Genomic DNA, 25,433 nt, shown 5'->3' on the forward strand with positions numbered 1-25,433 from the left:
TTAGTACCTCTGGTGTGAGGATTGCCCAGCTCTTTTCAGGGCTGCTTTCTACCTTTTAGTGTTCACCTGCCACCCAACTCTCACCCAGGGCTCCAAGAAAGTATAACATGCCTAGCAGCCACTCTAGGAACTATAGTCACAGCCTTACAGGCATTCTAGGTCATAGGATCATCTTCTCACTGAACTGAAGCAGCAGTAAAATTTGGCAGCATCCTGGGTGATTGAGCAGCCATTTTTAGAGATTGCACTGCTCACATCCTGGTGTGAGAAAAGGGCTGGGAAAAAATCCCTATAAATTATCTGTATTACTCAATCCTAGCCTGCTTACTTCAGCAGATTCTATTCTGACTTCAAAATACATGCCAAAAATGTACAAAAATTTTTACAAATGATTCCACTCACCATCAGTACATGAAATGTGTGCATGTCTATTGATAACACAAAATCCAGTAGACCTGAAAGATGAGCAGCTCTTGTTGTGAGAGAACTCAGGAGGTATCACATGTGAATAGCAGCCCTGAATGAAACAAGGCTAGCAAATGAAGGCCAGCTTACCAAAGTCAAAACTGGATATATGTTTTTCTGGAGTGGCTGCAGTGAAGGGGAGTGCTGGTATAAATTTCACAATCAAAACTGATCTAGTCAACAAGCTATGTTTCCTAAAAGGAATGAATGACAGGCTTTGACAATGTGATTTCCCTTTGCATGAAAATATCACACTACCAACATCAGTGTATATGATCCCACTATGACTGATGAAGTCAAAGAAAAATTTTATGAAGACTTATGGTTCTACACATGGAGGGAGTGGTACTGGCTAGTGGAGAACCTCTCCAACAGATCACTCTCTGTGTTATTCTCATTCTATGACTGGCATTCAGTCTTTCTCTATGTACTAGTTCATTCACTATTTTCCATAAACATATTCATTTTTCCCCTATCTTGAAAAGCTCTCACTTGATCCTTCCATCCCTATTATTCATTTTTATTTCTTTTGCCCTTTATACCTAACCTCCTCAAAAAGACTATCTATAATAGTCTTTCTCTCAATCTCTTAATTCCTTACAATCTAGCTTCTGACTTTATCATTTCACTAAAATTACTCTGTCCAAAGTTACCAGTGATCTCGCAGTTGCCAATAACCTTTTTCTCAGATCTCATTCTTCTTGCGTTCTCTTCAGTCTTTAAATGTTGGGTTTTCTCTCCTCTTTGATATTCTCTTTTTCTAGGTTTTCAGGATGCTGCTTTCTACTGGTTCCTCTCCTACCTATCTCACTACTCCATCTCAGTATCTTTTGCTGGATCCTCATCCAGATCACACTGACTGTAGGTGTCGCTCAGGATTCTGTTCTGGACTCTCTTCTTTCCTTCCCCTTCATTTCTTTACCTGGTGATTTCATCAGTTTCCATGAATTTAATTATCTTCTCTATGCCTATGATTCTCAAATTTACCTTTCCCACCTCAATCTCTCTGCTGATCTCCAAACTTTCATCTCCAACTGCCTTTCAGGTATCTCAAACTGGATGTCCAGTAGACAGCTTAAACTAAATACATCCAAAATAATATATCTTTATCTTTCTCCATAAACTCTTCTCACCTCCTACCTTCTCAATTATCCCTGGAAAGTAATATCATCCTCTTAAGCTCTCAGATTTGTACCTGAGGAATTATCATCAAATTCTCATTATCTCTCACCTCCTTCCTTGTCCAATCTATTGTTAATTAGTTTCTAGAATCAGCTTCCTTCTCTCTTCTGACATTATCCTCTAGTGCAGGCCCTTATCACTTCATGTTTAGATTATTGCAATGTTTTTTGTTGTTGTTGTTGTTGTTGTTTTTTTTGTTTTTGTTTCTCATTCTTCTTTATTAAAGAGAACCAACAACATCAAGATATTGAGGTCAAGGTATAAGTGTATTTGATATGGCTCACCAATTCAATATGAGCTTGGAAGACTCTACCATAGGTCAGGAATAAATAATCCATTTGAACATTTGAGATGGAGTTGTCTTGAGAGTTTCACATCTCATATTTCCTCTGTGCTACTGCAATTTTGTTTTGCCCATAGAGCACAGCAATAGTCTACTGTGGGCCTTTCTGACTCAAGTCTCTCACCACTCCACAACCATCCTCCATTCTGCCATCAAAATGGTTTCGTCCAAAGTATAGATTTGACCAAATCACCCCCAACCTCCTACTCAGTAAACTTGAAGGGCTCTCAATTATCTCTAAAATCAAATATAAAATTCTCTATTTGGCAATAAAAGCCTTGCATAACTTGTTCTTTTACCTTTTAAGCCTTCTTAAACCTTATTTGCAACCACATATTCTTCAGTTCAGTGATACTGGCCTCCAGCTAGTCCATTAACAAGACATCCATCTCTTAGCTTTGGGCATTTTCTGTGGCTTTTTCCCTATGTCTGTAATGCTTTCCCTCCTTAAATTTGCCTACAAATTTCCACTTATTCAAGAACTTAAAAAACCTTTTATAGGAAACCATTACCAATCATTCTTAATTCTAGTGTTTTTCCTTTAAAAGAAACTATTTATTTCCTATATTTCTTATTTAGATGTTTTTAGATATTTCCTATATAGGAAATTATTTGTATCCTTATATAGGTGTGTATATATATGTATATAGGGATATAGGTGTATATATAATATATACAAATAAGGATATATGTATATATACATATATATACAAACATACATACATATATATGTATGTATATAATATATAATGTACACATATATTATATTTATATATATATGTATACATACATATATATATATATATATATATAATATTGTCTCCTCATTCAATTGTGAGTTCCTTGAACTCTTTTGCTTCTTTTTTGTATCTTCTGATACTGTCATATAATAGGTGCTTAATAAATGTCTATTTATCTATTGAGATATATAGGGTGTTTAGAGAGGACTAGCATCTCTGGTATGAGAGCTTGTCAAGCCCTTTTCAGGGCTGCTCATCCATCTTTAGTGTCCACCTTCACTCAACTCTCATCTGTGTTTTGAAGAAGCTGGAACATGGGCAGCAACTTCACCCTAGTAAATCATCTTGGCAGACAGGCTAAAACCAGACTATGTATAACCAACAAGCTTCAAACTATCAATGAGTTAGGGTGATGTCTACCCCAAGCATATGAAGACTGTCCCCAGCAGATAGGATGGATAAGAACTTTTTTTGCAAGGGCTATAAAGGTGGCTGAACTAGATGCTATAGAGAACTAAACTTGGTCAGACATCAAAGATGCCAAGATCATTCACTGCATTGCAGACCATTGCCAGGTGTCTTGACTGTTGCTCTGCCACTGTCCTTTGATGACTCAGGAAGAGACAATGAGATTAATGACTTTATGCAGCTCTGCCTTTCTTAACTCCAATTCACTTGCAAGTCAAGATGTCACCTGTGATGTCACTGGTCTTCTTCAAAAACATAAGATGTACAACAACAGAAACAACTATTATTGATTGACCTAGAACCCCAGTTTTCTTCTTTCATATACAAATAAAATCTTCTTAAACATTTTAAATTTAAAAAATTTTGAAGCTGTAAAATTGGTTTTGTTTCTAGCTTTTCTATATAGCATCTATTAAACTCTCCCTGGAAAGGGAGCTCCAGAAATGTTTCCAACTTTTCTGGTGAGCCCTTCAAGTGAGCAGGAGGAAACATAACCCAACTATTCATGTTACCCGTCCTACAAGATCTTCTTTCAGATCTGCCACTCTTCTCTCTTACTCAAAAAGCCTAAACTGAAACAACACATGGTGAGGTTTATATCTTAACACAGACCAATTTTCTCTGCTGCTCACAAAGCTGGCATGAATAGCATTAATAAAGCATACCATAGTTAATAAGTGACATAAATAACCATTAAAATGTCAAGTTCTGAGCCCAAAACTTGACAGAACCTTTCAGCTCCAGCAGAGCTTGGCACCAAAAAGCATTCTCTGAATTTGCACATAATCTGCTTTTTGCCCCTCCTTTAAGAAGACACTATTCACCCAGTAAGCATGTTTTTCTCTACCACACATTATATTGATTCCAAGCCAGTTAACTACATTCCAATTTAAAAGGGGAGATTTAAATAAATGATACAAAGGCTATGCAGAGAGGACATAAAGAAGGTTCTGAGATTGTGAGCACTGAGTATGCCCAATTGAATAATTCAACTCTCCTTAAAGACTGGCACATTATGCCATGTCATTTCATGTGAAAAGAGTTTTTACTCATATTTGCAACTACAATCCACAGGTTACTAAAATAATCATATTTAAGTTTTTAATCCTCACTCGTGTTTATGATGTGGTGGAAACAAGACAGAAGCAGTATGAAATAACAGAATGACAGGACCAGAAAAAAAAAAGCCATCTACTTAATTAGTCAATTAATTAATGAGCATTTATTAAGTCTATTCTGTGCTAAATATATAAGGCAATGGAGATACAAGAGCAAAATTGAGATACTTTTGGGTCTTAAGGATTTCACATTCCTCAGGGGACATAGCTCATCAAGGGACACTACAAATTCATGACCAACTTTTGAGGAAATATCTGTTTCCACATGAAATACCTATTTTTGAAGAATAGAGAGCTCATTCTTGGAACTCTCTCCACTACTGCAGAATGTAAGTTAGTAAGCAATTAATAGAGAGTTGCTTGAGTTACTAAAGATTAAATGATATAACAATAATAAAATAACTGTCATATATAGTGCTTTAAGGTTTTCAAAGCACTTCATGAATGTTATCTTATTTTATCCTCACAACTCTGGGAGATGGGTGCTATTAATATCTCCTTTTTATAACTGAGGAAACTGAAGCAGATCAAGATCAAGAGCTTGCCCACACACAGTAAGTATAGAGGCCAAATTTGAATTCTGGTCTTGCTGCCTCATCAGTAGGCCACCTAGTGGTTTGTGCCAAGACAATCAATTGATAAGTGCTAGAAGCAGGATGTGAACTCAGGTTTTCCAGGATCTGAGCCCAGCATTTTAGTCTCTGAATCATGCTAACTCTACTGATTCATAGTAAAACATAAATGACAGATAGACTCAAGTGCTCCTTCTTTCATGATAGGAAATTTTACTTCTAGAAGTCATTCTACATTTTAAAACCTTATATTGTACAAACATGAAGTGATCATTTTAGAAACTCACACCCCAGAATATTCTACTGTCTGAGAGAGAATTAGAGCAAGTGAGCATAAAAAGAATTACTTTTTAGTCAGCTTATAATAGTACTTTCATGGACTTGTCACTGATATAGATACTCTGACACTGGCATAAATGCCAACTCATCCTTGGCTTCTTATCCTGTGCAACTCTTGTCAATACCTCTTGTAAACCTTCTTTGTGGAAGTTAGGTGAAGCTGGGCTTAGAATCAGGAATACTCATCTTTCTGAGTTCAAATCTGGCTTCAGACACTTTACTAGCTGACCCTATCTCTAGCATGTTGGTGGCCAGGACTTACATAGGAGTTGCACATGATAGATAGGCATAGATGAAACAATTTCCAAATCTATGAGATCACAGATCCATTTGTGTATCTCTTAACTATTATTTTGCACATGAGACAACTAAGACAAAAACAATTGAAAGGAATAGTTTACAGATCACTTTCTTTTATGGAAAGATCTTAAAGTGAAGCTAAATAAAATTCTAGCCAAAGGTGTCAGAACTGCTAAAGTTTCTAATTTCTGGATTTATTTAGCCAGAAAACTCATGCTCTTGCTGCATGACTGACCCACCTACTTTTCCGGTCATCATTTCTTCTGCTTCTACCACACAATTCTTCATTGCAATACTCACATCCATCATGTGTCTCTCTGTTTCCATTTGAGTGACCTACAACTTTAAGTCTTCAGAGACTTGCTGTAATATTCCATAATACAGCCACATAGCATCACTGGTGGAAGAATACTAAAATGTTTGGGGCTTTTTTTTTTTAATGGCTCCTTGCTTCAGGGAGAAATTTGGAAAAACTTATGGCTTTCTTCCTCTTCTGCAGAGACAGTGCAAAAGAATAAACAGGAGAGTAAGTGGTGAAATCACAAGGTCAGACTATTGATGAACATAAACTCAGTTCTTGGGACTCTAAATATGACATTCCATGACCAAATGGGTATAACTTAAGAGGAGCTGATCACTCAGTTAGCTGTGCTGTGTTTTTGTTTGTTTGTTTGTTTGTTTGTTTTTTTAATAAATATGAGAGTGTTACATTACCCTGCTTAAGGTGGAAACAGTCAAGGTCAGCTGAAAGAAACAGGAATTTGATAGGTAGGTCAAAGGGACACACAATTTTAGAGCTGTAATAGAAACTGCTCTTTTTGGTAGCAAAAATTAGCCCAGTTAAGAACACTGGGAATTTCCATGCAACCTGATAGTCAAACAAGATGGCATCAACTATGAATCTAGCAGAGCTGAAAAGGGTAGACAGATTACATCTTGGGACAGGAAATGGATTTGTGGATAAACCAAAACCCCACCTATGTAAACTCAGAAATCAGAAATCTTTAACATTTCCAAGGTTAGAATTTTGCAGTTACAATCTGTGATTGGAATTTTGATTATCTTTACTTTTGTACCTGTCCATAAAAGAAAGTGCTTTGTAAACTTTCAACTCATGCCTTTGTTGCTTTTCTTTTAGTAGCCTCATACTCAAATACTTTTAAAAACGTACTCAAGTAGTTTTGAGATCTCATCAATGTGGAATCTGTCTCCAACTTGACAATGGACAGCAGATGCTGGTGCTCAGAGTTTGATTTATCAATGAATACCCAATTTATATCTTTTGTGATTGATCAAATGACATCACAGCAAGAGTTTATAGTACAATGAGGACTTAGTAGTCACATTAATGGCATTCTGGCAAGACTCTTGAATGGCACTATGTAATTTAGAGTATGTACATTCAGTTTATATGTACTGAGCATATCACATATGCCTTTATGTGTAAATATGTATTGAGTATCATTCACATGGTCTAATCTTACTGTAAATATTAAAAATAAAAGTAGCTATATCAGGTTATCTCTTCTTGTCAAGGCACCCAAGATGAAACTTTACCAAGAAGAATAAATGGATAGAACATAGCTCTTTGTAGAAGTCAAAAAGATGAAGTCTTTACTCACTCTCCCATTGGAGTGGGAAGAATTTAGTGGAAAGATAAATAAATTTTTAATTAGAATGTCAGCTTCAAATCCCACACTGCTCATTCCAATCTATGTGACCAGGAGTGAATGGGCCTTTCTGGGCCTTATTTTATTCATTGTAAAATGAAAGGGTTAAAGTACATAGGTTCTAAAGTCCTTTCTAATTCAATATCCTCAGATCTTATGTTGAATGCCTTGATATAAGTGGGAGGCAGAGGAGGAGCTGGCAAGCATAATTTATCAGCTCAGACCCTGTTACTTACCCTCCTATGATACACAATCCATTTCAGGATCCAAAAAGCTCTCAAATTATCAAATTACACATCAGTTTGCCAGCAGAACAAGATTCAGAGCCATGAAGTAGGTTAAGTGCTAGATCTTTTGTGTCTCTTCTATGCACATCAAACAGAGCATCAGTAGTGTGCATAGTTCTTTGGTGAGTTGGTCTTCTGATCTACTTTCATTGAAAATGAAAATATTTTTACACATACACACACAAAAAGATCTTTCATTTACTATTGGTGAGTTATTCTGAAACCAGGCAGAATTTTTAAATCCTTTCTCCTCTATCTTGTCTCCTACCCCCTGCTATCTGCAGTATGACAATCTACTATGAGAAATGGGGACTTTTGGAATTTTGAAATTCTCACCCTGCTCCTGTCACTAAATAACTGTTGGCATGCCCCCTGCTAGAGTCCCCTACAAAAAAAAATGGACCCAATTACCAGAGGAACCCATTGCAGAGAATTAAGAAATGTTTTCTGTTGTTATTGTTTACAATATATTTCATCTGAGATGCTGCACAAACACTATTTGCAATGTTTATTTTAACTTAGAAAGGAAGTTAGTGGCAAAAGAACAGTTTGATAATGAATGGAAAACTTGGTCATGACATTTTTGAGGGAAAAATAAAAATAAACCTTTTAAAGTGAGAGCAGCCTAAAATGAGGAAGGAAAGGATGCATGAGTCACAGGGAGATTTAAATGCTCGATATTTTAGGTATCTTGATCTCCTGCTACATTTTCAAATTTTATCCAAGCAGAGACTGTATGTGTGTGAGCATGAATACCTCTAAAAATTCAATAATAACTCATTGAGATGCTTTTAAAATACTTGGAAACTGATCTCAGAACCTTCCTGAACACTGTGGCATCTATTTCAAAACAATCTATGATTATGTTGACTCTGCTCTGGCCCAGTAAATTTCCACAGAGAAGCAGTAGCCTTTATGCTTGATTCTTGCTTGCTTAAGGGGCCTAATTCAATTAAGCATTTCCTCATTTTCAATTGTACCCTGATCCCTCAGGGCAATATTAATTGGACAGCATGAAGTAGGTTGGGGTGCTGGGTGGGAATGGAGAAGAGAGGAATATCGATAGGCAGATATGGCCTAGCACTACACCCATTCTTTATGTGGCTACTTGTCCTGTTCTGGAACACTTGGAATTTCTACAATACAAAGGCTTATTGTCAGACTGTGTGTGTGTGTGTGTGTGTGTGTGTGTGTGTGTGTGTGTGTGTGTGTGTGTGTAATTCATAATCCTCCTATCATGTGCCTCTCTTTTCTTACTTCTTTGTTCTTTCTGGATATTGTCCTTCACCCTTTTGTTTTTCTCCTGCTACTTGAATCTTGTTGCCCCACTTAAACTCTAATCTCTACTCAAATTTATTGAGCCTGCATCTAATCTCATCAGGACTGTCAATTGACTGTTCCATACAAAAATCCAATGTAAACCAAGTTGCCATAGAGACCACCCCACAATCTGCCAGCTGGTGACATTTTGGAACTGGGATTAGTGGATTGTGTCATAGAGATTTCTGGAGGAAAGATTCTAGTAGGATTTAGGATTGAAAGGTTGAAATTTCCACCTCCACCTTGGAACTGGAGACCATGTACAAGACAGACTTGAGGTCTTGATATTTTGCCCCCTATATTTCTTCTCCTGAAATATCATGAGGAGGCATTGCTTCTATGGTGGCTACTGCTAATCTGGCATTTTCTACTTGAAATTTTAAAAGAAGCTTTTCCCACCTCCACACCCCCACCCCTGATCAGTAAGAAACTGGTGTCAAAGAATACACATGAGGTCTTATGGGAGATTTTTTTTTTCTCCAGATTGTTGATCTGGTCACTTAAATAGAGAGGAAAGAGTTGAATTCTTTTAACTTTGAAATTGATTCTTTTTATTTCTTACTTATTAAAGTGGGTTTTATTATATCTTCCATGAGTGCCTAATTTCATTTTAACCCTCATGTCCAAATTATTGAATTGGCCCAGTTTAAACCTGGTCTAGAATGCAGTGCCATCCCTCCTGTATTCTTCTTTTACTCTGTCCTATCCTTCCAGTGTATGGGGGAATCCTTATTCTATTGTTAAGAAGTTGCCCTTCATATTAGACCCTCTTCCTCTCCCAGGAAATAATTGTACACACTTTGTATTTACTTTTGTAACTAGAAATAATTTTGTACATACTTTGTATTTACCTTTGTAACTGGAGTTGAATTAGTAAAACTGTTCTGTCTGATTACTTGGACACTTTGGGAATAATAAATGAACTGGCTGTTTCCAAAAGGTTATGTATGACTCAGGGTATGACAAAGCAGCCCTGTATTGTCTACTGAGCAGGAATAGGAAGAGCTGCAGAACCTAGTCAAAGACTTTAAACTACTTTCCACAAGAAGGGAAAGAGGGGCATAGAACAATTTAGCTGCCATGTGGCCATGAGGACATGGAGGTTTAAACACATATTCTTTGCAGGGAGTCTCACTGGAGCTCAAAGCTCTGTCTCTTTGCTTTTGTGGAGTTTTTTAAAATAAGTTTTGATGATCAAATATTGACCTCAAGATAGACGTGTCTACGTTGGCGGTGTCTGGCTTATGCCTTAAGCCCTGGGAATTCTAAGAAACACTGGATTGCCCTAAATCTAGCCTGCCTTTCTTTGGCTTCCTGATTCTTAGGATTTCTACTATATCCTGGATCCAGCCACCCACCTGTGACCTCTGTATTCACTCTAGGGATTTTGCAGAAAATAATGTGTCACTTAGAAACTACTCTGAACACCTGTAGTTTCTGTCTTTATTCCTGGGACATGGAAGAAGGCAAGCATTGTGTTGCTCTGAATCCAGTTTTCCTGCCTGTGGCCTCTTTAGATCTTAATCTGATGACTTGTCATTTCCTCTCCACTTCCCAACCAATTGCTTCTTATGGCAAAATTAGAATTAAGTTTTCTGTGTCCTTGTCCTTCATTTATCATTCTTTATTATGCAATTCAAAAAATAACCTTATTTCATGGGTCTAGACTATTCTACTGCCTCATCCCAGGGGTGTCAGGCCAGTCTTCTATTAGTGTCATCTCAACTCTTCATTATTTGGGGGGGGGGAACTCCATATAAGTGAGCATTTAGTGGTCAGGGGCCTGGGATGAGAAAGGACAGGCTTTTGCATATATTAACTATTAGTCTATCCAAGGAATTGGCGACAGTGAAAGATACTAATACTGTTCTTCATTAACATCCCCCTCCTATGATTTCCATCCCTGTGTGGTAGTGTCTTTTCTGGGAACAGTTCTCTACCCAATTGTTTATAGGAAGAGATGGAAGATTTCCATGTCACTCTAGAAGGGGGAATAGAAGTTGCTGATAAAATTATAAACTGATCAACCATTCTAGAGACCAATTTGAAACTATGCCCAAAGAGCTATAAATAAAACTTCATACCCTTTGACCCAACAATCCCACTACTAGATCTGTGCCCCTGAAAAGATCAAAGGAAAAGTTTTCTTCCTGTGTACAGGAATATAGGAACTGAAAATTGAAGGGAAACTTATCAATTGGAAAATGGTTGAACAAGTTATAGCATGTGATTGTGATTGAATACTATTGTGCCAAGAAATGGTGAGGGGAGAGGTTTCACAAAAAAATGCTAAGACCTCTATGAGCTGCTACAAAATGAAGTGAGAAGAATTGGGAGATCATTATATAGAGTAATAGTAAAGTTATTATTATAAACCTTGATAGACTTGATGTAGCGAGCTGTCGTCTCTAGAAGCTGCCGGATCGCTCTCTGGGAAGAGATCTGCTGTGTCTACTCAAATCTTTAAAACAGATTCTTCTTCCTGTAGTGAACCGTTGTCTCCAGGCAGTTGCTGTTAACTCTTATCCTTAGAAGTGACTTCCCTTCCTGCAGAGAGCCCCGTCAGGCCTGATGTAATGCAGAGAGTCTTCTTCTTTCTCTGAGAGTCCTCTCTTTTATTCTCCCAGAGAATGGGCGTGGGATAATGCAAGGGCTTCTGGGAAGAACCACCCCAGCCAATGAGCTTGCCCCCTCTATCAAGTCAACCTGAGTTCTCACCTTGTAATTGTCCAGAAAACCTGAGTTCTCACTTAGTAATCCTAACATCTCCCCCTTTCTTTTGATTTAGAACATAGGACAGTCATGACCTTGAAACATAAATCCATCAATATGGGAAGTATTACAGATAATTACATAAATGACCTTGAAACATAAATCCATCAATATGGGAAGTATTACAGATAATTACATAAATTACATAAGCACATAGTAACATAGTAACATAATACATTCTAGAAGTATATAACATAATCAAATAATCATAAATTGAAAATTTATAAATGTCCATAAGTCCATTGTCCATTAGTCTCATCTTGTATGAGGAAGTCCAATGATTCCTGCTGGTTTTTAAAGTTCTTTAACAGTCTTCTTATTATCCATGCTCTTTCAGTGTCAGATGTTTCTTAGATCTTCTCCTTTATTTTGAGGTCTTTCTCTTTTTCTGTCTCTCTCTGATGGACAAGGCGAATATGACTTGTTGGCACCCATCTGATTCCTTCTCCTGCTGAAGAAATACAAGCAAACCCTCTCCCCCAGGCAGTTAACCTATCTGGTCCCTTCCATTCACCACTTTCTGGGTCTCTCCACATCACCTGGCGATTATCTAAGGACAGTGGAGATGCTCTCACTGGACACTGCCCTTCTGGTGGGTTATAAAACCTGTCTGCTGGAGCCAGCGCATCTTTGTCAAAAATTAGAAAATTAATGGTATAGAGAACTAAATTTAGAAGTTCCCTAGGGCTACCTGTGGCTCCCCCTTTCTTTTGTTTTTGGAGGAGTGTCTTAATATCTCTGTTTCTTCTCTCTACTATTGCCTGCCCTTGAGGATTAAAGGGTATGCCCGTGGTATGTAAAATCTTATACTGTGCACAAAAGTGTGTAAAATGTTTGGACGTATATGCAGGTCCATTGTCTGTTTTTATTGCTTGTGGCACACCCATAATTGCAAAAGCTTGTATAAGGAATTCAGTGACCACTCGGGCTGTCTCTTTTGCTGCTGGCATTGCAAATGTGAATCCTGAAAAGGTGTCTACCACGACATGAATAAAAGATAGACGACCAAAAGATTTATAATGGGTCACATCCATTTGCCAGATTTCATTGGGTCTCAAACCACGAGGATTCTTCCCTGGAGGGAGTGTAGGAGCATGGAAAGGAAGACAAGCTGTACAGCTTTTTACTATGCTCCTAGCTTCCTCTCTTGTGATTCCAAATTGTAAACGTAAAGCTCGAGCAGCCTGATGATATTTACAATGAGATTCTTGTGCTTCCTGAAATAAAGGACTACTGGCTAACATGGTTAGAAGGCTATCTGCCTTTGAATTTCCATCAAAAATGGGACCTCGAAGTCCACTATGTGAGTGGACATGCAAGATATAAATCTTGCCTGGATGTTTTCTCACTTGCTCTTGAAGTTCCTTAAAGAGCTGATAAATATTGGAGGCTGCAAATTTTATTTGGGCTGTGGCAATTCTTTGTACTACACCTACTGAATAGGCTGAATCAGTAATTATATTTACGTCTCCTGGGTAATAAGTGAGAGCTAGCATGATAGCAAATAATTCATTCTGTTGAGTGGATTCAAAAGGAGTCCTGATTACTCTCTTTATGGTTAAATCATGAGAGTATATGGCACAAATATTTTCTTTGGAGGCATCTGTAAAGATTGTTGGTCCTTTAAGAGGAACCTTAGAAACCTTTTCTTCAAAAATCCATCGCCAATTATGTAGTAGCCGGGTAATCTTTAATGGAGATCCATGTGCAAAATTTGGAGCGGTGGCCAATAAAATTTGCCATTCTGGGATGTTCTCACAGCATACATTAATCTGTGCGTTAGTATAGAATGTGTATATTTTTTCAGGACTTATCCCAGATAATTGTGTTACTCTCTTAATAGCCTTTAATAAAATCCTAGCCACAAGCACTGGGTAAGGTGTAAGGCTTTGTTCTGGTTGTGCTGGGAGGTTCACCCACTCAATCACTCTGTCTCCTTGATGAAGGACTGCTGTGGGTGCCTCTTTTGTAGCAAAAACTGATATTTCCAAGGGTTTTTGAGTGACTCTTTCAACCACATTGGATAAAGCCAGTTCAACTTCTCTCAAAGCCTTTTGTGCTTCTTTTGTAAGCTGGCGTGGTGAATTTAAAGCACTGTCTCCCCTTAAAATGTCATAGAGAGGTTGTAGTTGATTGGTAGTTAAGCCTAACACTGGACGCATCCATTGGATATCTCCTATTAATTTTTGAAAGTCATTTAAGGTGTTCAACTTCTCTGTTCTTAAAGAAAGCTTTTGTACTGTGAGTGTCTTAGGATATACTTCATATCCTAAATATTGAAAAGGAGCATGTCTTTGAATTTTTTCTGTAGCTATATGCAGTTTGTAGTACTTTAATTTTTCCATGGTCCTTTGTAGACATGCCTCTAACATTTGTTCCTCAGGTGCACATCCCAAAATATCCATATAATGTAACAATATTACTTTTGGAAAGGCTTTTCTTACTGGAGCAAGAGCAGCTGCAACATACATTTGGCACATAGTAGGGCTGTTTTTCATTCCCTGTGGCAAAACTGTCCATTCATATCTTTTATAAGGCTCAGCCAAATTAACACTAGGCACTGAAAAAGCAAATCTTTTCATATCCTCCTTATCTAGAGGAATAGAATAGAAACAATCCTTAATGTCTATAACCCATAGAGGCCATTCTCTTGGCAACTGAGTAGGAGATGGAAGTCCAGGCTGAAGAGTTCCCATAGTTTCCATCTGTTCATTTACTCTTCTTAGATCAGTTATCATCCTCCATTTTCCAGATTTCTTTTTCACCACAAATACTGGGGAATTCCAAGGACTTAGAGAAGGCCGCAAGTGTCCTTGGTCAAGTTGTTCTTGCACTATGTCTAATAAGGCCTGAATTTTATCACTTCTTAAGGGCCACTGTTCTACCCACACTGGTGAATCAGTCTTCCACTGAATAGGAACTGGTGAAAGTGCAGGTAGGCCTTCAACAGCAGCCCTGCCTAAAAAGCCGAAGTGCTTATTTGTAATCCTATCTGCTGTAAAATGTCTCTTCCCCACAGATTGATGGGGATTTTTTCAACCACAAAAGGAGTAAAAGCTCCTGTTTCTCCTTCAAATACCCATCTCAAAGGCCTAGCACTAACTTCTGCTGCTATTGATCCTCCCACCCCAGACATATAGGTGTCTGCTTTAATCTTTGGCCAGTGACTGGGCCAATTGGCACCTCTAATAACTGTACGATCTGCACCCGTGTCTACCAATCCTTCAAATGGTATTCCGTTTATATAAATAGTAAGCATAGGTCGGTCAGCTGTCACAGCTGCTGTCCAATATATTCCTGGATTTTGTTCATTGGAGTCAAAATCTAGGCGACTATCACTAGGTTGCTTATTAGGGGTCCGTAACAATAAGCCTGATGCTACTACTTCTCCTGGTTGATAAATCACACGTTGTCTGCCTGTGTTAGTGACTGGGATATTAGATACACGTTCTCCAGTCTCCCACATCAGTGTATGGATGGACACTGTTTTGTAGGCACTCTCAGAAGGTGAAATGGTCAAGCCTACTGTGCCTGGAGGCAAAGGATCCATAGGCTCAACAGGAACAGATTTCACTTCTCCAGGGAGTATCTCGGTAGTCTCTACTGCACACAACTCTATTTTTCCTAATTTCAATCCCTTTCTTCCATCTGATTGCCTTTTGGCTGATTGATCGTGTCTTAAAATTCTCTGGATGTAACCTCGGCTGCCATCATGCCCCACTTGGGGGGCTGAAGCTGGGCCCCACCTGTCATTTCCCTGGGTCAATCTACATTCGGAGGCCCAGTGGAGGCCCTTGTGACATTTTGGACATGGAGTTTTAGGTCTTCTCTCACTCTGTCTTCTCACTGTATCTCCATATCTACACTGAGCTCTTAGATGTCCAATTTTTCCACATTGAAAACATCGCCGAGTTTCTCTAGAAGGCCCTTGCCAGGAGGGACCCTGTCTTTCCACATTCATCATTGTCCGGGTGTAAAAAGCATTTGTTCCCACTGTAGCACAGCGTCTTATGATCTCCTCTAAAGGAGCATCTTTGTCTAATCCCCATATAATTCTTTTGCAAATCTCATTGGCATTTTCCTTAGCCAGATGTCTGGTCATTATTTCTGTAGCTGAATTTTCTCCAATAGTTCTTTTGACAGCAGTTTGCAAACGTCCCACAAAATCTGCAAAAGGTTCATTGGGACCTTGCTGTATTTTAGTGAAAGCCTCTCCACGATCTTTCTGTCCAGGAAGGACACCCCAAGCTTTTATTGCAGCCTTAGCAATTTGTTCATATATTGTCATGGTATAATTAATCTGTTCCGAATTCTCTCCATACTGACCTTCACCAGCTAAGTGCTCAAAAGTGAATTGTGTGTTAACTCCTATTTCCAAATTGCATCTGACTTGAATTTTACATAATTCATGAAATTCCGCAAGCCATAATAAATTTTCTCCAGGTTCCAGACATGTCCTTGCTATGGATTTCCAATCATTCGGGGTTAGGACTTCATAAGACAAACCATCTAGTAACATTTTGACATAAGCTGATGTAGCCCCATAAAGGGTACAACCTTTTTTCAAATCCTTAATTTTATTCAAATCTAAAGGTGCATATCTTCTCCTTTTTTTACCTACAGAGTCAGTGTTTTCAATCACAGGATATGCATGTATAAAATCACTTATATCCTGTCCTTCTCTCTTAGCTTTAACCAATGCTTTTTCTAATCTTGTCATAGGCTTAGGCTTCTTCACAGGCAATTCTGTTTGTGTTTCTGCCTCTTCCCCTCTTTCTTCCTCCATCTCTGAAGGTGGGGTTGATGTGGGCCTGTCAATAATCTGTTCTCTAGGCAGGGTTGAAGCTTCTTCAAGAGAATCATACCATAATTCCTCATTTAAATCCTCTTGCTCTAGGGCAAGATCTTGATCTTTCCTTTTTTCCTCACACTTCCTCCTCTGTTCATTTTTAGAACTTTTCCTTTTCCTACAACTTGCTTGATAGTTTAAGGCTAATTGAACTATGTTGTAGATATAAAATACTTCTGCAGAAATTGAACGAGGCCCATTTTTTGCTTGAAATTCTTTCATTTCATATCCCACTAGCTTCTATTTATCTACATCTATCTTTTCTTCCTCTAAGAACCAAGGGGATGTGCGTCTTAATGCAGCCAAGAGTTTAGCAATCTGTACCCAGGTTACAAGTAAACTCTGCTCCTCAATTATGTTGATTATACTCTCTATAGTACCACTCCTGAATGGGGGTGGAGCTGAGGTTGCTTCTGGGGCTGGGGATGAGTCGGCTGAGGTCCAGGGATTGAATATAGCTAACATCTGCCCCATTTCAGCTATAAGAGATTCCTGGTTTAGCCCTTAACAAGTTAAGTTCCTTATTTATCTATTAGCACGCTCACTTAATCTTTAACAAAGTTTCCTCGTTACTCACGGTTCTGGGTCAGAGAGACTGAGATCTAGATCAGAAGCTTTTCCACTGGAATCAGGACTGTGTCTGTCCCTGTTCGGGCGCCAAATTGCGAAGGTCTGGTCTAGCTCCTCTTGTCAGGATAAGCAAAAGTCCTTGCCCCACGTGTGGACGCCAATTGTAGCGAGCTGTCGTCTCTAGAAGCTGCCGGATCGCTCTCTGGGAAGAGATCTGCTGTGTCTACTCAAATCTTTCAAACAGATTCTTCTTCCTGTAGTGAACCGTTGTCTCCAGGCAGTTGCTGTTAACTCTTATCCTTAGAAGTGACTTCCCTTCCTGCAGAGAGCCCCGTCAGGCCTGATGTAATGCAGAGAGTCTTCTTCTTTCTCTGAGAGTCCTCTCTTTTATTCTCCCAGAGAATGGGCGTGGGATAATGCAAGGGCTTCTGGGAAGAACCACCCCAGCCAATGAGCTTGCCCCCTCTATCAAGTCAACCTGAGTTCTCACCTTGTAATTGTCCAGAAAACCTGAGTTCTCACTTAGTAATCCTAACAACTTGACTGTTCTGATCAATATAATGATTCAAGAAAATTTCAAAGAACTCATGATGAAAAAAATTCTATCCACCTCCTCAGAGAGAGCTGATGAACTTAGAGTGAAAATTAAAGTATAATTTCCTCACTTTTTCTTAGTTTTCTTTTTTTGCTTTTAGCTTTTTTGGTGATGGGTTAATATGAAAATATGCTGTATGTATTTTTTCCATGTATAGTTGTTATTCTGCTTGTTTTCTCAGTAGATAGGTGAGAGATAGGAGGAAAGGAGAGAATCTGGAACTCAACATTTTGAAAGAAAAGAATACTTTAAAAATTTAAAGTTTTTCAAAGAAAAGGAAAGTGTGTAGTCCATAAATTTTTTGGGAGAGTCAGCTGTTAAATATTGACCAATATATCCCTATTTGAATTATAATTTCTCTTTTTTTTTCTGAATTGAAGGAATAAAATTTTTAAGTGAATACATTTTCTCCCACTTCCTGGATTCTTTCTCTGTTCTGATTGGTTCATATCTTTGTCCCCCTCTTTGCTTTCTTCATCCTTCTTCCAATCTTTTCAGTGAATGGGCATTTATTATGTCTCATTGCATTACAAGATATGACAAGAGAAAATGTATAAGAAATGCCCTGTCCTAGAAAAGTTAATGACATAGGTTAGGAAAATTACATACATAAAGGATTTTTTATTTCATTGGACCATTAAGATAACAAATATTCTTTACCTTGCTAGAGAGTTTTTGTGAAGTACTCTGATTGAGAAAATTTATCAGCTTAGTGGAGTACCTTCTGGTAACAGTCTTCTGCAAACTTACTTTGAGTATTCAGTCAATACTCATACAATCTACCTCTATCATTACTACTTGGTGGCAACTTTTATCACTTTCCAGACTGGTAGAACAACTAATGCTTGTGTTATGCCATTATAGTCTTTGATGATGCTGGGTCATCTCCATGTCAAGATAAAATGTCATAGCTAGAATCAGCTCCTCCAAGCTAGTTAAATTGTTCATGAGCAAGAGCTACAAATCACAGGTTGATTTATTTTGTCTTTTATTGTGTGTTAAGAAAGTGATGGAGAAAACATTAATAATGAAAATTAAACTTAAAATTATGTCATGCATTTTGGAGAGAAGGCCGTTAAATATTTGTATCCCTGAAAGAGGGAGAGAGAATATGCACACACACGTGTGTGTGTGTGTGTGTGTGTATGTATATATACAGAGAGAGAGAGAGAGAGAGAGAGAGAGAGAGAGAGAGAGAGAGAGAGAGGTATATAGATGCATGGATATATTTTACTTGGTGCCAGATGAAAGAACCAGGAGTAGTTTCTGGAAAGTTCAGAAAAAAAAAACTTCCTGACAAATGGATTAAATAGAAATGTAGAGGACTGCAGATATTGACTGGGAAACTCTGAGAAAATTATACTTGAAACAAAGATACTTGCAACAGGATGTTTACTCAGCGTGATTAATGAGATAATTCACATATACTAGTTCACATATACTTAGTACTTAGGATGGTGATATAATAGTTCTACAATTGGCACATTCTCAATGTGCTATAGCAATGTAATTGTACTAAAGTATATAAGGGCTGACTCAAGTGAGAGTCACTAATGGTGACCCTCCTGCTAAGGCTAAGGTCCATCCAGAGATCCTTGAGAAAGCTAGCCCAGATATTACACAAAAAAGAGTAAATGTACAATAAATTTGCATATATTATACTTCTATCTATATTTTATAAAGACATATATGTATGTCAAGAGAAAATGTATGCAAGTATATATATATATATATATAGATAGATAGATAGATAGATATATCTATCTATCTATCTATCTATCTATATATATATATATATATATACACACACACACATGTATAGCCATATAGGTATACACACATATGTATATATAGGTTTGCATACCTGCATACATTTGTTTTCATACTCATACACACCTATGTACAAAGACATAGAAATATATGTGTATATGTACACGAGTTACATATATATTCCTATATAGCTATATATGTTTATATTTATATATAAATATATACATAAGCCTATATGTCTGTATGTATTTGTATATGTACTTATATATATATATATAATATACATATATATATAAATACATATGCACATAAAGATTTATAGATATATACACATTGTACGTGTGTTATACATATATTTGTATTATACATGTGTGTATATATACATACATATTATACATTATATATATTTGTATTATACATTTATACACTTAATATATTTCCTGCATACATTTAGATATATATACCAATATATGTTTACATAAAAATGTATACCTAAATATACCTGTGTGTATATGCATGTATATTGAGATAAGATACATGTACACATATGTATAAATACATATATAGGTATATACACATTTATGTATATAGATAGATAAATATACCTATGCTTATATATTGACATATATTTTTTTATTTCATTGGACCATTAAGATAACAAATATTCTTTACCTTGCTAGAGAGTTTTTGTGAAGTACTCTGATTGAGAAAATTTATCAACTTAGTGGAATACCTTATGGTATATCATAGGTATAAGTATATATTTTATATAATATGTATATATACATACACATATACCTGTGGATACATATATACACATATACATCATATACCTATGTATATGAGTATTATATACATATATATACACACATATACACATACCTCATTTATGTACTATATATACATATATATAAAGAGAGAAAGGAGAGAGAGAGAAAGAGAAGAGAGGGGACACTAGTACTATAAGATTGTAAGGCAGTTCCAAAGTCTTACATTTAGTTTAAACTAAAATCAACTTGAAAAATTTGAGATGGGGAAAATATTGCTATATAACCATTCACATAAAAATAATTTGGGAGCCTTAGTAGATTGAAAGCCCAAAGATGAGTCAATAGCAAAACATGGCAGTCAAAAAACAAGCCAAAACCAATTCAATACTATATTACATCAAGAGGATTGTTACTTGCTTCAAGTATGGAGGGTTATAAGCTAGATCTGCCATAGTTAGAACACAGCTGAAATATTATGTTGAGTTCTTGAGTCATATTTTAAGAAGAATATTAAATTAGAAAGCATCCAGAGAAGAGAGATTAGGATGGTGAAGGTCCTCAAGATACGAGGGTTGATGAAAAGAACTGAGGATATTTAAGATTGTAAAAGACTTAAGAAGATACATAACTATCTTCAAATATTTTAGGGATGACACATGGAAGAAAAATTGTATGCATTTCACTTGGTGCCATATGGAAGAACCAAGAGCACTATGTAGAAATTTCAGGGAAAAAAACAAAACAAAACAAAACAAACAACTTCCTGGCAACTGGATCTAACAAAAAAGTGGACTGAATAGTCTCCAGAGGTCATATGTTTCCCCTTCATTAGAAGTCTTCAGGTGAAGCTGGATCATTATTTATCCAATGTCTTTAAGAGTCTGAGATTCTATGATTTTGTAAATAAACTCATCTAGAAGAGTAGAAAATTCATGTCAGGGGGTAGGAGAGAAAAGTATATAAAGGCAGATTAGGCATAGGTTCTAGAAAAACCTAAATGTCAGGCTAAGATGTTTGAACTTTATCTAATAAGCAGTACTGAGGAGAGGATTGAATTTAGCAGCAGCAGCATCATTGTCAACATCTTCTTCATCATTATCATTATCATCACTATCATTGGAAAATTAATCTGGTAATGGTAAAAAAACAAACGTGGGAAAGAGTGGAGGGAAGGGGACTAAGTCAGTGTTTCTTTTTCCACTTAAGATTAGGATATTCCTCTCAAAATTCATTTCCCCCTTTTTACGCTAAATCTCCCTTCCCCTTCATTTTCTTTTTCCTATTTTTCTCCTTTCTCTAGGTCAGAACCTGACTTTCTTTTATTTTATTTTGTATTTTCTTATGTAGTGTGCCAGCTGCTGCCTAGACTTATGTCTATATATTATTACCTCCCCCTATAGGCTAAAGGTATCTTGAAGGCAAGGATGATTTAATTTTTTACTTTGTATGCCCATTGTCTACCACAGTGTCTGGTTCATAGTAGGTGTTTCATAAGTATTGATTAATTCCTTAATTAATCTTATTTTTGCTCAAGAGGTTATGCTGAGGCATTCTCCCTTAACAGAGGATTGAGACAAGGATAGATGGGGTAAGGAGAGGTCAAAGGACATTTTCAGGACTGCCCAGACAAATCAGCAGTAGATATGGAATCCTAAGGCTCCAGGCTGGGCAATTGCTCTAGAAATGAAACCACACTCAGACATACAGTGGCAGCCACTGATTCCTGCTTATTTGCAAGCTGGTCATCGCTCTAGCAATTAAACCACATTCAGGAGGCAATAGGGGATTTGTCTGCCTATGTGGAAAACAAACATTTTTTTTTTCCTTTTAGAGAGGATGAGAAGGAACAGCAATGGCACATTGGCTCTGGAAATTCTTCTGGGTTGTGCTACATAATCGGAATTTTCCCAGCTGGCTTTGTATAGTTAAGTCCAGCCCTGGGCATGTTCCCCACCTGATTGGAACTGAAAAGCTTTGGGCTTCTCAAGTTTAAAAACTAAGGGAACAGAAGCCTGAAAAGCAAAGTGGTCTCTGGGGCAGCAAGCAGTCTACAATTCTCTCTGTTCCAGAAATTCCATTGTTGCCCATTAATGAACCTGGGGACAAAATTCACTGACGTTGAATTAATTTTTTTTTTTTGTAAATGTCTCAAAGGGAACATTTTCTTAATACAACCAAAAGTTCATTTTGTCCTTAATAAAGTTTGGGCATAGGTCACCTTCAGTGTGTGTGTGTGTGTGTGTGTGTGTGTGTGTGTGTGTGTGTGTGTGTGTTGCCCATAGTATAAGGATGTGTGTAGGTGTGTGTTTATACACAATAATATGGCAATGTGTTTTTGTGTGTATTCATGAACCATGGCAAAATACAAAGCTTTCCTTCTATTAAAAGGCTGCCTATGTCATTTGTCCAAACCCTAGTAACTGAGTGCACTTCAGTGGCTAACAACCAATTCATCACTTAATTAGCTTCTGTTTTTTACCAATAGCTTCATGAAATAATATTTTCACCCAATTAAACAGTAATCTAGAGGAAAGGGACCATGTTTTTTTATATGTTTTTCTATCCTACCTCCTTTCCCTAGCATAGTACTAAGCACATTTGTTGATAATTTCCCAGAAATACTGTGGCATTAATTTAAGTTAAAAAAAAAAAGCCAACAACATTGTTTCTCCTACGACCTCCTTATTCTTGTGACTATAGAAACTACTGTTATCCTCTCTTATTAGAAAAGGTGTGTACAAGGCTTTAGAAAGACCTATGGATAATATCTTTTTTGAAATATTAGCTAGTTTTGTTGAAAAGTTTTTTTTTTCTCTTTTTTATTTTGTTATAATAGGAAGCATGGAATAGACAACAGGAAAATAATAAGCATATATTATATAGCACCTATTATGCAAAAGGCACTGTCCCAAGCACTTGTTTTTTTTTTCAACAAATATTGTCTCATTTGATTCTTTACAACAACATTAGGAGAGTTGGTGCTATTAATATCACCATTTTATTTGAGGAAACTAGATTAACTACAGGTTAACTGTCTTACCCAGGGTCACAGAGCTTAAGAACTTCCTGATTCCAGACCTAGCATTCCATTCTTTGGGTCAGAACTACCCTAAAATCAAGCAGAGTTCAAGTTTCATCTCTTACACATACAGGCTCTGAGATGCTTGAACTCTCAGTTCCTTCAGTATCTCTCTAACACTATTAAGTCCAAAAGAAAATTTCAACCTCTGTTGGTAGAAAGAGTTCCTTATATCATGACTTCTTAAACATTTCTATCATGACAACTTTTTACCCAAGAAATTTTTGTGCAACCCCAGAGATATAGGTATTTAAAATAGTTATACAAATCAAAATTTACTGTTAATAAAACATAATTTTGCATCTCCTTAATCAGTTATGATACACCATATGGGGTCACAAACCATAGTTTAAGAAGCTGGAGTACACCAATAAAATCACAAGCTCAGTTCTTATTCATATACTTTGTTATAATTGATGACTCTGTGGATGGGGGAAAGATAAATTTGGATGTAAAAACAAAATTTCAATAAAATATATTGTTTTAAAGCCCACTCTGTTTAAAAAATTAACTTTAGGGGTTTAGCCACTTCTATTCAATCTAGACAATCTCTAGTCAATCTAGTCAAGCCCTCCAGAACCCAAATTAATTCACTGAGCTCCAGTTATAAGTAGTTCTCAACAAATATTACTGAATTCACTAACCAGGCAGACATTATTTCTCGGGGTCTCACTTTTCTCATCTGTAAAATGAGGGCACTGGACTCATACACACATTACCCAGAGTATACTTATCTATGAGTCTGTATTAACAGATAGATAGAATATGATCTCATAGCTAGGGGGAACAGTGGATAGAGTGCTGGCCTGGAATCTGGAAGAGTTGAGTTGAAATCCCTCTTTAAATAACTATTAAACTATGTGACCCTGGGCAAAGAACCTGAATTCTAATGACCTAAGTTCTCTCAACTGAAATGGGGATAATAATAGCACCTGTAAGGTCACAGAATTGTCTTGAGGATTCAATGACAAAATTTGTAAAGTGCTTAGCAGGGGATGTGGTAGAAATGCTCTCTTCCTTTCCTTTTCATTCTTTACATCCTTAGCACCTATAATGATATCTGTCATATACTCAAATGGGCCTTTGACATTACTGATTCCTGACTTCCTGCAAATGATACAGATCACTCACAACAAATCAAAGTCTGCGTAACCCCTGCATATGTTGTTCACATGTGTAGTTCAATCAGTCTTCAGTGGTAGTGAGAAGTCTCTACTATACCTCTGTATATTCAAATCAAGAACCCAAATTAATTCACTGAGCCCCGGTTACTAGTGATTCTCAACAAATATTACTGAATTCACTAGCCAGAAAGACACTATTTCTCTGGGCCTCAGCTTTCTCCTCTGTAAAAAGAAGGCATTGGACTAACTGACATCTCAGTTTGTTAGGTAGGGTATGCTAATTCATCCATATATCATCCAGAGTATACTTATCTGTGATGCTGTATTAAGAAATAGAATGTGATCTCACAGCTAGGGGGCATAGTGGATAGAGTGCCCAGAGGAAGTACTTCATAAATACCTGTTGAATTGGATTGAATTAGCTGAACTTTGAACTGCCCTTCAGCTCTAAATCTCTATATCTATTTGTTTAAAAGCATTTATTCTGTATTAATCACAACAGCATCAATTAAAAAAATTGAAACTATTAAAAAATAGTAATGCATGTTCACATGAGACATTAATTATTCTACAAAAAGTAACTTTTGTTATATATGTGTGTGAGGGCATATATATATGTATACACACACACACACACACACACACACATATATATATATGATTGCCTTTTATTCTTACTTTACAGTCATTTCTGGACATCCTGAATTCAAATGTTGTCTCAGACACCTGTTAGTTATGTGGTGCTCTGCAAATTATTTAACGTCTCTCAACCTCAGTTTTCTCATCTGTAAAATGGGAATGATAATGGCACTTATCTCATAAATTGTTGCATCATCATTACCATCATTATCATCATCATTGTAACATTTTATATAGTCCATAAATGTTTTCCAAATATATTATTTTATCTTCACAACAACTTCCTTTCCATAGATGAAGAAACTAAGATAAGCAAAGGTTAGATGATTTAGCCAGGCTCACACAGCTAGTAAGTGTACAAGGTTGAATTTGAAGTTAGGTCTTCCCGGCTCTGGTTCCAGGCTCTATCCATTACACCCCCCAGACAGGAAATAATTTTGTAAAGTGCTTTATAACCTTTA

Source organism: Sminthopsis crassicaudata, chromosome 3, assembly GCF_048593235.1.
Source record: "Sminthopsis crassicaudata isolate SCR6 chromosome 3, ASM4859323v1, whole genome shotgun sequence".
Classification (NCBI taxonomy): domain Eukaryota; kingdom Metazoa; phylum Chordata; class Mammalia; order Dasyuromorphia; family Dasyuridae; genus Sminthopsis; species Sminthopsis crassicaudata.